Source organism: Mustela lutreola, chromosome 16 (assembly GCF_030435805.1).
Source record: "Mustela lutreola isolate mMusLut2 chromosome 16, mMusLut2.pri, whole genome shotgun sequence".
Taxonomy (NCBI): domain Eukaryota; kingdom Metazoa; phylum Chordata; class Mammalia; order Carnivora; family Mustelidae; genus Mustela; species Mustela lutreola.
The window spans coordinates 46,216,843-46,227,328 of NC_081305.1; positions in this window are offsets into that span (position 1 = coordinate 46,216,843).

Sequence of the window (10,486 nt, forward strand, 5' to 3'; positions counted from 1 at the left end):
TCAGTCTTATGGGGGGAGGGCAGTTAGGGCTTTTGGAACTGAGTTATGGGTCTTTGGAAGCTAGACTATTGATAAGAAAGCCTCTTCACTGCAAATCACGAGGACATTTGCAAACTGAGGGAGACTTGGGTCTTGCAGGATTGTGATCTCTACAATCTAACTATTTGTTTTTCCTTTAGGGCAGCCAGGAATGCCTGAGGAATGTCACATATATCCCATGGCGGGGGGGGGGGGGGGTTGGGGTGCCATTTTCTGCAATTTTGACCCTTAAATCTTTAAGGTTGTTGAAGATGGAAGGTCTCATCTTCTGTAACTTCTTCCTTAGGGGCGTCGAGCTGTCCCTACCTATGGGTCAACATTGGTCAGTTGGGGAATGTGTAGGGGAGTTATGGAAGATGGAGGTAGCTGAACCCAATGGTGACAGTACAGAACTTATCTCTGTGGGTGGTCAGGATCATGTGGACGACGTGAAGTCATTGTAGCCACGGAGTCTCAGCACCAAGTGGAGAAACATCAAAGGAGGCAGCACATTAAGATTAGTAAGATTATAAGAATGAGAAATCCAGGGGCACCTGGGTGGCTCAGTGGGTTAAGCCTCTGCCTTCAGCTCAGGTCATGATCTCAGGGTCCTGGGATTGAGCCTCACATTGGGCTCTCTGCTCAGTGGGGAGCCTGCTTCTCCCCTCTCTCTGCCTGCCTCTCTGCCTACTTGTGATCTCTCTCTCTGTCAAATAAATAAATAAAATCTTAAAAAAAAAAAAAAAAAAGAATGAGAAGCCCAGGAAAGAGATCTTTGTTTTTTTTTTTAAAAAGATTTTATTTATTTATTTGACAGAGAGAGAGATCACAAATAGGCAGAGAGACAGAGAGAAAGATGAGGAGAAGCAGGCTCCCTGCTGAGCAGAGAGCCCTATGCAGGACTCGATCCCAGGCCCCTGGGATCATGACCTGAGCCAAAGGTAGAGGCTTAATCCACTGAGCCACCCAGGCGCCCCAGGAAAGAGATCTTTAATCATTGACCTTAATCCTCCTTTAAACCAGGAACTTAACCAATCACTGAGAGAGGGAAGGATTTTGTACAGCCCCAACTGGGGCATTCATATCTTTTATTAGTCTTGTGACATTTTTGTGATAATCTGGGATGTACACATGGCATTCTGTTCTGATCATTGCACCTGTGCTATGCTGTGCGGCCATTAGGACAGCTAAGGCCATTCTGTTCTGTATCATCACCTTGCACACCTGTGTGACTTCCATATTAAGTAAGGAAATGCTATTTAGTGAATCACTGAGTGCCTTCACGGCGCGTTTATGAAGGGGTTCTACAAGCCAGATGACATCCTCTAGCCCTACAGATGGAACAAAAATGGATGTTAAGTGATCATACCATTTAAAAGCAGATCATGTCCATCTTTGTTTTAAATTGGGGAGATTAGTTGCAGTAGTGGTGGTTTTTATTTATTTTTATTTTTTTAAGATTTTATTTATTTATTTATTTGACAGAGAGAGAGATTGATCACAAGTAGGCAGAGAGGCAGGCAGAGGAAGCAGGCTCCCCACTGAGCAGAGAGCTTGATGCAGGGCTCAATCCCAGGACCCTGAGATCATGCCCTGGTAGTGATGGTTTTTAGTAATGCATCCATGAATCCCAGCAAAACCTAAGGTGCAGTGACCTATCCACCCCAGGAAGCCAGGGCCAGAGGTTAGTTCCACATACCCAGTGGGTTCTACTTGTTGCTGGCCATCTGATGCCAGGTTGCCTGACCCAATCAGGAGCAAACCAGTCGGTAGCCCGGACTACTATTATTTGGGAACATACTTCTAATGACAGCCATCCCAGATGTCGTGTGTTACTTGTCCAAATATCATCTGTATGATTTCTTTGCTCCCAGCATAAAACTGCTTTTTGATTGAGCTGTCTGATAGTCGGTGTGAGCCAGAAACATGGATCCCAGATTTGATACATGCTTTCCTCAGTATAGTGATAAGTAGAGTTTTGTAACTTAGGCGCTGGTTGGTGGGTATTAATTTGTGGGTTTGTAAGGTCAGTTAAGATTTTAATAGTTCGGGGCGCCTGGGTGGCTCAGTGGGATAAAGCCTCTGCCTTCGGCTCAGTTCATGATCCCAGTGTCCTGGGATCGAGCCCCACATTGGGCTGTCTGCTCCGTGGAGAGCCTGCTTCCTCCTCTCTCTCTCTCTCTCTCTCTCTCTGCCTACTTGTGATCTCTGTCTGTCAAATAAATAAATAAAATATTTTTTTAAAGATTTTTTTTTAAGATTTTATTTATTCATTTGACAGAGAGAGATCACAAGCAGGCAGAGAGGCAGGCAGAGAGAGAGGAGGAAGCAGGCTCCCCGCTGAGCAGAGAGCCCGATGCGGGGCTCGATCCCAGGACCCTGAGATCATGACCTGAGCCGAAGGCAGAGGCTTAACCCACTGAGCCTCCCAGGCGCCCCCCCAAAAAAAGATTTTAATAGTTTAAGCATATGAAAAAGTTTGGTCATGTCTTGGTGAGTTCCACACCTTACTGATCATGGGCCAGGAAGAAACTTCTTGACTAGTGATAGATTTATCCTGATACATGCTATCTCTATATATTATATCTGAAATATAATCCTATAGAGTTTGCTGATCAGTGCCCTGTGAAGGGGAAACCCACCAGGGTAACCCAGACATACTTGACATGGGCAAAATTCCACACATCCAACAACCCGTTTGGTTTTGTAGTTCAGCATAATGCTGTGCCCACTATAGAAAGGAACTGTCCATTAGGATAGGTGGAAGGAAAGCAAAGAGAAGATATACAATCTTTTCGCTTGAAGAGAAGTTTGAGATCTTCTGTGGGTTCACAGGAGGAAGAAGACACATTAGTTTGCGCACCGAGTTCCTGTGAAGGAAGTGCAGGCTTTATTCTAGATACATGAGGCCACGAAGAGTGACCTTCTAGCTTTACCGTGGTGGGAGTACATAGTATGACCCGATGTGGGCCTTTCCATTCTGAATTTAAGTTCTCTGCTATATCCAACTTCCAATTTTTTAAATAAACCATGTCTCCAGGATTTACATGGGGTGGGCGTTCAGTTATAGTTAAATCAGGTTTTGGGAGTGATGATTAATAGATTCATTGAGTAATTTATGGATTAAACCAGCTTCCACTGAATAATTTAATAGAACATTATAATCTCCATCTAATAACAGATCTACAGAAAGAAATGGTTATCTGTACAATAACTCAAAAGGGCTGAGTCCTAGGGGTTGTTTTGGAGCAGTTCTTATCCTGAGAAGTCCTACTGGCAAGAGAATAACCCAGTTTTCCTGGGTTTCTAGACTAAGTGTAGCAAGATGACGTTTTGAATTATGATTAGCCTTTTCTACTTTCCCGGAGGATTGTGGATGCCAGGCTGAATGCAAGAAGTGTTTAATTTTTAAGGTTTGGGCTATTTGTTGAGTTATTTCAGCGGTGAAAGAAGGACTGTTGTCACCTTGAAGAGAGCAAGGAAGGCCAGATTTAGGGACAATCTCTAGCAACAAAATCTTGGTTACTTCTATGGCTCTTTCAGTTTTACATGGAAAGGCCTCAACCCATCTGGTGAAGGTATCAACAACACTAATAGAAACTTAGAGCCTTTGGAGGGTGGCCTTTGTGTGACATCAAGTTGTCTGTCCTCTCCTGGACAGGATGCAGGCCTTTGGACTGGTTTTAAGAGAGGAGGAGGGCTAGCCGTGCCTTCTGGGTTTACTTGGGTACAGACAATAGGGGATCAGCAGACCTGTTTTATTGTGGCTGTTAAATTCGCTTCATCAAATATATATGTATATACATATATATATACATATATATTTAAAGATTTTATTTATTTATTTGACAGACAGAGAGATCACAAGTAGGCAGAGAGGCAGGCAGAGAGAGAAAGAGCGGAAGAAGCAGGCTCCTTGCCGAGCAGAGAGCCCAATGTGGAGCTTGATCCCAGGACCCTGAGATCATGACCTGAGCCGAAGGCAGAGGCTTAACCCACTGAGCCACCCAGGCGCTTTCATCAAATATATTTTTAATTGAATATTTTAAAGCGTCTTTACCCAAATGAGTAGCTTGGTGTAGGCCCTGTATTAACTTCCACTGATTATCTTTGGGTATAAAGATTTTCCCCTCATTGTTAACAAGCCGGTCGTCTGCAGTTTTAGTATATCCTTGCTCCTGAGCTATGTGAGTCTCTTGATCTTAGTAGACTGGCGGATTATGGGCTCCATTGGAGGTAAGACTGCATAAGGCTTAATATCTGTTTCTGTTTTGCTACCTCTTTGGCTTCATGATTCTTGTAGATTCTAAGGTCCTATCCTTTTGATGTCCTTTGAGGTGAATCACGCTACCTCCTTGCGCAGGAGTACAGCCTCAAGAAGGGTAATGATCGGGGCACCTGGGTGGCTCAGCGGGTTAAGCCTCTGCCTTCAGCTCAGGTCATTATCCCAGGGTCCTGGGATCGAGCCTCACATCGGGCTCTCTGCTCAGCGGGGAGCCTGTTTCCTCCTCTCTCTCTGCCTGCTTGTGATCTGTCAAATAAATAAATAAGTAAATAAATAATCTTTAAAAAAAAGAAAAAAAGAAGGGTAATGATTTCGGGCCCATGTTGGCTTGGGGAGTTATGACTTGATAAAAATCCCCTTTGTGGGGTGTCTGGGTGGCTCAGTGGGTTAAAGCCTCTGCCTTCGGCTCCGGTCATGACCCTGGGGTCCTAGGATCAAGCCCCACTTCGGGTTCTCTGCTCAGCGGGAAGCCTGCTTCCCTTCCTCTCTCTCTGCCTGCCTCATTGCCTACTTGTGATCTCTCTCTGTCAAATAAATAAAATCTTTAAAAAACAAAACAAAACCACAACAATCCCCTTTCCTTCCAAATAGCCCCATGGGCATGTAGTACCAGGAAGGCATATTTGGAGTCAGTATAAATGTTAATTTTTAGACCTTTTGCCAACTAAAGAGCACGGATGAGTACCATTATTTCAGCTTTTGGGGCAGAGGTATTTATTGGACTTTTTTTTTTAAAGATTTCATTTATTTATTTGACAGATCACAAGCAGGCAGAGAGGGGGAAGCAGACTCCCTGCTGAGCAGAGATCCCAATTCGGGGCTTGATACCAGGACCCGGAGATCATGACCTGAGCTGAAGGCAGAGGCTTAATCCACTGAGCCAGGCGCTCCTGTCATGTTTCTTTACAGAGAGGACATGGTTTTAGTGGAAAGGGCTTGTTTGGACATTCTCTGCTCCAGTGTCCAATCTGGCCACATGTATAGCATGGGGACTTACCTAGTTCTCTGTTACTGGCCTTTTCTTTTGCCCCTGGTTAGTCTGGTGCAGCCATCATTTGAGCCTATATCTTACCCTGCAGTTTAGTTCTCCAGTCCTTTTCTTGCCTTAAGGCCACATCTCTATTAGTAAAGCCTCCAGTCACTATTTCTAGGAGGTGCTGGATGGGAGTTTAAGGGCCTAAAGCCATTTTAGTTCATTTTTGGCGGATGTCAGGTGCTGACTGGTTTATAAAATGTGTATTTAGTATGGTGACTCTCTTGGGTGAGACTGGGTCCAAACTTGTATATTTCTGGATGGCCTCTACCGCTCGTCCCTGAAATAGAGCTGGATTCTCATCAGTTCCTTGTGTGACTTCCTGAAGTTTATCAAAGTTTACAGGTTTAAAGAACCCTTTTTTCATTCCTTTTATCAGTGATCATATGGTCTCATTTTTATCTCCCTGGATCGTCCTCCTGATAGTTGCAGCATGTTTTGGTGCTAGGGATGGCAGCACCCCTGGCCTGGCAATAATCCCTGCCTCCCGTTGCCAGCTCCTCACGAACTCCTATGTTTCCTCCCAGATTTGTCTCTTTCCCTCAGGGGCACAACAAGTTAAAATGATATATGATATATATGATATAAATTATATATATATATATATATATATATATATATATATATATATATATATATATCCATCCATCCTGCCAGGTCAAATCGAACACAATTGATACTTCTTGAAAGCTCTCAATAAATCGAGAGGGGTTTTCAGAATACCGTCCTAATGGTTGTTTTCTCTGAGCCAGGTCTGTCGTGGAGAATGGGATGTGGACCCTAATTGTGTCCATTTCTCCATTAGTGACTTCCCTAAGAGGATGTATCCCATTCTTAAATGGAAGATAGGGAGTCCCGTTCCTGGTATGTCCAGCTGGGCTGGTGGCAGAAGGGTCTTGGGGTTTATAAGGAGGAGGGTTAGCAACAGAGCAGACGTCCTCTTTCTTTGGACTGGCTGGCAGTCCCTCCAATATACCAGGTTTTTTAAGAGGAATCAGCCTAGTTAGACAGTCCTCACTCAACATACCCACTGGGGGTTGTTAACCTGGTTGAGGATTAGATAAACTCTACAAGAGGCCTGCAGATCCTGATCCTGATTTAGGGCCATAAAGCCTTGGACATATGGGATTTCAGTCCATTTGCCCTTCTCCTTGCCGAAGAGGTTGAACTGACAGATTGACTTGAAACTTAATGTCCCATTTATGGGCTGCTTTTCCTCACCTCCTAAGGAGTACTGAGGCCATTCAGTGTTACAGAGGAAGTTCTTTTTTTTTTTTTTTCTTTCTTAAATCTTGTAGTCCGAATTGATACCAGTGGGTTAAAAGGCATCCCAAGGGAGAATCCTTGGGAACAGATGATGATCCCATGTTCCTAGAAAAAGAAGGTCCATTACCAAAATCCCCCCCGACTCCTGGGTGGCATCCCACACAGGATATGTCAGAGGTTCCAGGTGTCAAAAGCGACCAGAGACGTCCCTCAATGAAAATCATTATTGAGAACCATCTCTGCCTTCCTGTGATGGCATTACTGCTGGAAAAGGCCCTGGAGGGGTGCCAGCGGCCCTCCTCTCCCCCATCGCATCCTAGGCTACAGGTGGGTCCCTGGTGAATGGACTAAAATATTGTGTCGTCCTACACTCTGGAAGTTATGTTATTGCCCTGCTGTTCTCAACCCATGGAAAATACTAGAAAAGCTTCACAAGGGGAAATTACCCAATTTTGTAGCTTTAAGTAGTTAATAAAGGACATTGACAGAAAACTGTAAAGATAGAAATCCATCATGGTCTAACAGACATTCTAACACATGTGGTCCTTACAGCCAACTTCCCTAGGAAACGGTCCCCAGTTGGGTTTTAATTCAGTCGGGTACTGGCCAGCTCCCAGTGGAGGTCCCATGGCCAGAAGTGGCTAGACCAGGGATATGGAGGGGATCACATTAGATCAGTCAGGAGGAAGCCTCACACAGGAGTCTTAAGATTGGCAGCCTTGGGGCGCCTGGGTGGCTCAGTGGGTTAAGCCGCTGCCTTCGGCTCGGGTCATGATCTCGGGGTCCTGGGATCGAGCCCCGCATCGGGCTCTCTGCTCAGCAGGGAGCCTGCTTCCTCCTCTCTCTCTCTTCCTGCCTCTCTGCCTACTTGTGATCTCTCTGTGTCAAATAAATAAATAAAATCTTAAAAAAAAAAAAAAAAAAGATTGGCAGCCTTCCTAGTGACATAGGTGGCTGCCCTGTGCCTAAGACAGACAACTTTGTGTAAAAACGGGAATAAAGAGAGGGCATCAAGTTTCTGGGTCTTACTACCATTCTGACCAGGAAACTAACTTCCAGCCAAAAGGCAGACTTTTCCTCCCTGTAGAGTAGCCACAGGCTAGATAGTTACAGCCTGAGCAATCAACATGCAAGTGTTCCATAAAGACCTTGAAGGGGGCCTGAAATGAGACTAGGGGAAGAGAAAAGAAAGTATTTACTGATTTTGTGCCCAGGCTCAGAGTCCAGATGTAAGGATTCAAATCCCCATGTTTGGGTGCCAAATGATGAAGTTTTAGAACATAAATGAGGTCTGGAGCCAATGACCAAGAAAGAATTCTTAAGACGTCTCTGGTGCAAAAAGGTGATTCTGTTAAAGCACGGGGACAGGCCCCGTGGGCAGGAAGAGCTGCTGCCCCGGGATCCCGAGTGGCTGATTATATACTCGGGATTTGGGGAGGTGAGGACAAAAGGGGTTCAGATGGTCTGACATGGTAAATACTGGTAGCTTTAAGTAGTTCCAGGATACTGGTGGCCTGGTAATTGTCAAGCCAAGCTGTGTTTTGTTTGTTTGTTTCTCTAACGAGGTACCAACATGGAGACAGTTGGGAGGTTCCTGGTGGAATGTCACATTTCTCCTGTCACCATCCTTGTCAGAAACTCAGCCTGATTTACAGCTCCTTTCACCTCAGAATCCTTCAGTCTTATGGGCAGGGAGGGGCTTCCGGAACTGAGTTATGGGTCTTTGGAAGTTAGGCTGTTGATAAGAAAGCCTCTTCCTTGTAAGTCACGAGGACATTTGCAAACTGAGGGGGACTCCTGTCCTGCAGGATTGTGATCTCTATTAGTTAACCATCTGTCCTTCCTGTAGGGCAGCCAGCAGTTCCGGAGGAATGTCACAAATGTCACAAGGGGTGGGGGGTGTAGGGTGCCAGTGTCTGCTTTGTCCTTAGCCAGCCTTTTGCTCCCTCATCAGGATCATGACCTGAGCCGAAGGCAGAGGCCAAACCGACTGAGCCACCCAGGTGCCCCAAAACAGAGAATTTTACACATAAGAATCTGGGGCTCCTGGCTGGCTCAGTCAGTAGAGCATGCAACCCGTGATCTCAGGCTCGTGAGTTCAAGCCCCACATTCCATGTAGGGATTACTTAAAAAAAAAAGATAAAAATAAAGTGAAATCCTACCTCAAAATAAATAAACAAAATACAAGAACTTACAAGCACACGTTCCATGAGTGAAATAAGCTAAAAGAACATATTGATATTATTATGGAAATCATGTGAACTTTGTCCACATGATGTCTCCGGCACCTCCCCTGGGGTCCCTAAACCAAACTTTTGAGACCTGCTCAGAAGGCGTATATAAGCCTGGGATGGCTAGGAGCACGGAGTGTGCCCCAGTGTGTGGGCCGCCCTGACATCGAGGCTCAACACTTTATTATAAAATTTATTATATGTACTTATTATCAAATAGGTCAGGTCTCTGATCAAATGTTTATTTCTCATAGACATGCTCCCTGAACACCTTAAAATCCTACCCCATCAATCTCTTTAAAAAGATTTATTTTATTATTTTTTGAAGATTTTATTTATTTATTTGACAGAGACAGATCACAAGCAGGCAGAGAGGCAGGGAGAGAGAGGGAGAGGGAAGCAAGCTCCCTGCTGAGTTGAGAGCCCAATACGGGACTTGATCCCAGGACCCTGAGATCATGACCTGCGCTCAAGGCAGAGGCTTAAGTCACTGAGCCACCCAGGCGCCCTATTTATTTATTTTAGAGAGAAAGAACACAAGACCAGCATGGGGGAGGAGGGTCAGAGGGAGAGAGGGACAGTTTTCTTTTTTTAAAGATTTATTTATTTATTTGAGAGCGAATGAGAGAGAGTACGTACGTACGTACACACACACACACACACACACACACACACACACACACAGGCTCAGAGAGGAGGAGCAGAGGGAAAGGGAGAAGCAGACTCCTGCTGAGCAGGGAGCCCTGATGCAGAAGCTCAGATGAGGTCACAACCTGAGCTACAACCCAGATTCCAATGCTTAACTGACTGAGCCACCCAGGCGCCCCTCACCCCATCACTTTCTATCCCTTCCACTAGCTTATTTCTCTTCATAAAACTTCATAACACTCAACCAGGCATTGTATCACACATCTACTTGGTGATTTCTTTATTTTTAGCCTCTCATTAAAATATCCTCCAGCAGAACAGGATTTTTGTCCCGCCTCCAGCCACTGTTCTATCCCTAGATCCTAGAGTAGTACATGGCACATGGAAGGTACTCAGGAAACATTAAATAGTTTTGAATGAATGAATGAGGAAATGGACATATTTTCCCATTAGCCATTGCCCCAGCCGGACTTTGACTTCCCTGAGGCCAGAGCCTGTGTGTGTCGTTGTGTATTCTCAGCACCTAATATCTGATGGAAGCAGGTATCCAGCAAATGTATGTAAAAGGAAGAAAAGAATATATATGTGAGGGAAAGTAGATGAATGGCTGCCTGGGGCTGGATGTGGGAATGGGGAGTGGCTGCAAAAGGCCCAGGAAATCTTTTTAGGGTAGGTGTGCTTGGATGGCTTAGATGGTTAAATGTCTTCCTTCGACTCGGTTATGGTCCTGGGGTCTTGGGATCGAGTCCCACTTAGGGCTTCCTGCTTAGAGGAGAGCCTGCTTCTCCCACTCCTGCTGCCGCTCCCCTTGCTTATGCTTGCTCTCTCTCTCTCTGTCAAATGAAAAAATAAAATCTTAAAAAAAAAGCTATTAAACAAAGCAAAATGTGTGTTGAGGGAGAATGTTGAGGGTGCCTTGCTGGTCATCCAAGCCTTACTTTGTGCCCCAGATTGTGGAGTTACAGTGGTGACCCAGACGGCCTTTTTCCCTTGCCTTCACAGGC